This window comes from Octopus bimaculoides, chromosome 2, assembly GCF_001194135.2.
Source record: "Octopus bimaculoides isolate UCB-OBI-ISO-001 chromosome 2, ASM119413v2, whole genome shotgun sequence".
NCBI lineage: Eukaryota > Metazoa > Mollusca > Cephalopoda > Octopoda > Octopodidae > Octopus > Octopus bimaculoides.
Window position 1 is genome coordinate 77,055,563 of NC_068982.1, and position 3,096 is coordinate 77,058,658.

Sequence of the window (3,096 nt, forward strand, 5' to 3'; positions counted from 1 at the left end):
GTCATGTCATAGTCCACTACAATATATATATATATACATACACACACACACATTCATTACATGTTGGAGTACATATCTGTGAAAGCACTGCTAGTCTCCCACGTTAGGTCAGAGAGTGTTAAACAGTCACAAAACTACACATTTTACGTTGTATGTATATGTATGTCTATTTTGTTTGCACTCAGCTCGCTGTCAGTCACTGCAATCATTGTCTTACTCTTCACTTTCCCATAACCCCCACTTGAGGAGTTAGGTAAGCTTTATTACATAGATGGCATTTTCCATGTGTTTTCATGTGTGTCTTGATTCTGTGATTACTTCATATGTGAGGCACAACATGTTCAGATCTAATATAAGTCGTTCTAAGTTTTCTGTGGTGTGTTCCGACTATAGGATTGTCAGTGAACTCACAACACATACCTACAACCCTAATATTTACATACATACTTTATTTTGGTTGAGTCAGTCCCTTGCTACTCTGAATCTCACCTCCGGACACACAGGGTTTTCAAGCAAGTGATGACTGAAGAAATGATGCACCCACGGGCAAAACAGAGTAGCAGGAGACTGGCTCAACCAAAATAACATATAATTTCTACCATGGCATCAACTAACTCTTTTTCAGATAATCAACACTAAATGAATGTGTATGGGTGCGTGCATGTATATATATGCACGTGTGTGTCTATGTGCGTGCGTGTATCTCTATGTGCGTGCGTGTGTCTGTCTGTCTGTATATATGTGTGCACATGTATATATGTGTGTAAATACACACATATACACAGGCTGCATTACAAAAGTATTGTTTTCTTAAATCTATCACTTGTGTGAAGAATATTTAAATTCAATTTCATGATACATGTATATGGATACTTAGATGATTTCCTTATCCAGATTCATAGGGGTTCTGTTTCCTGAATGAATTTAAATGACAAAGACTTTCTTCCCTCATTGAATGTCCATCTTTTTGAAATTTAAAATCTTAAAATAACATGTCAGATTTATTGCTGTTATTTGGTGGAATTCTTCACCACCTCTTCAGCATCAGCATCATCATCATCTGTAGTTGACTAAGCATCAGTTTATTTTTGTCCCTTAGAAAATTTGAAACTAGAACAACAACACTATATGTAATGAGGCAAGTTATTTAGTTCGCATTCAACTATTTCTGCTAATGTGCTTATGAACCACATAAGTAGTTTACCCATCCCTTGCTAGAAATACTAACCAAAAACGCATGCTTGCGTGTGCGCGCGCACATACACATACATACTATGTGAGAAGGGTGGTGTTCTCTTAAATCTATCACATGTGTGAATATTTAATTTCAAGATAAATCTCCTGGTTCCATCCCTGAGTAGCTCTCTCTCTCTCTCTCTCCCCCCCTCTCTCTCTCTCTCTCTCTCTCTCTCTACTCATCTGTTTGAAATTTTTTCATCTTTCATTCCTCTCCACCTTTTATCAACAGAGCTCCTTTCTCTGAGTTACTCCTTTCTCCGGTCTGCAACCTGTTGCAGTTTAGACAAGAGGATTACCAGAAAACACTGTCACTAACTTAACTCTTCTTGCCTGCCTCATTTCGCTCCTCTTGTATTTTTCCAGATACATATCGGCTCTCTTCCTCCCTACCTCCCTCCTTCTCTCTCTCTCACACACACAACAGATCCCTACTTTTTCCATATAAATTTTCATGTACATGGTTTAACATCCTTGTTATTAGGCAAATTCAAAATAAAAATTTATCCTTATCTCTGCATTGTTGCCCCTTTATCTGTCCCCTTTTTTTCACATTGCATTTCTCTCTCTGTGTCTGTCTCTCTCTCTCTCTCTCTCTCCTATTTGCTGTCCTTCTGTATCTGACAATGTCTCCATCTATTTGTTTCCCTCTCCGAATTTATATCTTCTTCATCATCATCTCTCTCTCTCTCTCTCTCTCTCTCTCTCTCTCTCTCTCAATCTCTGAGAGAGACAGGTTTAGGAAATCTAGTCAAGTACTTCAGTCAGCACTCCATACAAAATCCAAGCTAATAGAATGTATAGGAAGGGAAATTTAGAATTAGTGTTCATTTAATCTGGATGAAGATATATGTATACATCCTTATCATCAATATATACAATACACACGCACGCACGCACACACACACACACACACATAATCATTCTCACCCACTGTTGTATTATTTTCTTACTACTTCTCTCTCTTTTCTTCATGCTGCAGTTCTGTGTGTCTCCCTTCTTTAAGGCTTACGTATGCCCCTTCTATGAACATACTAGATGTGTATTAGTTGAAAAGGAAATGGATACAAATCTGATTTAAAAGATATGGGAATTTACATAATATGGTGTTATTTTTATCCACATATATACCTTCAAAAACTATTTTAAGTTATATATGTTGTAATTTATCCTCCAGGTCTAGCGCTATGATTGAGCAAGCTTATGATCAAAAGCATTCCAACCATGACCATCCTCTCTTTATTCTTGGTGCGATGCACCTTAAAAACCTCATTGTTCTATGTACTGTTTGTTATAAGGTGATAAAGTATGATTCTGGGGAGATTTTGACTGCTATTTCTAGCAGTTAGCATGTTAAAGGCTTCTTTGTTGGCTTGTGTGTATGTGTATATTCATTTACCGATGTGTACGTATGTATGTAGACCAGGTTGCAATTAGTGCAACCAAAATTTTGATGTCAAACAATGTTTAAGTGAAGTTAAGTCTTTGTGTGTTTTTGAATGGCTAAAATGTATCATCCACGCTGTAAACTAGTAATGTTATGTAGCAATGCTATCACCTTCAAAGCATGACTTAGTATTATTAGTTGACAGATTCCCAGTAAAAAAAACTGCTTTTTGTATGTTCTTTCATTATGGTCCTTGTCATTGATTCATTATAATGAAGTTGTACTACCCCTCATATCATGGTATTCTCTTTCTTTCTCTCTTCCTGTTTTCAAAGTTGAAAAAAAAACATAATCATTTCTTGCCTTTGTATTCATATGACTGTTTGACTGTTTTATCATTTCAGCTCCATGAACAACATGGCCCAACTGTTTAAGTACATTTTGATAAATTACTCATCCTTGTTGAAGAGGGG

The 3,096-nt window shown here is 36.7% G+C and overlaps 1 protein-coding gene across 4 annotated transcripts in view; it reads left to right on the forward strand.

Annotated features, from left to right (window-relative positions):
* LOC106869691 (MOB kinase activator 1B) overlaps positions 1 to 3,096 on the forward strand; it is a 76,373-nt gene that overhangs the window by 36,713 nt on the left and 36,564 nt on the right. The gene's annotated exons all lie outside the window — the stretch shown is intronic.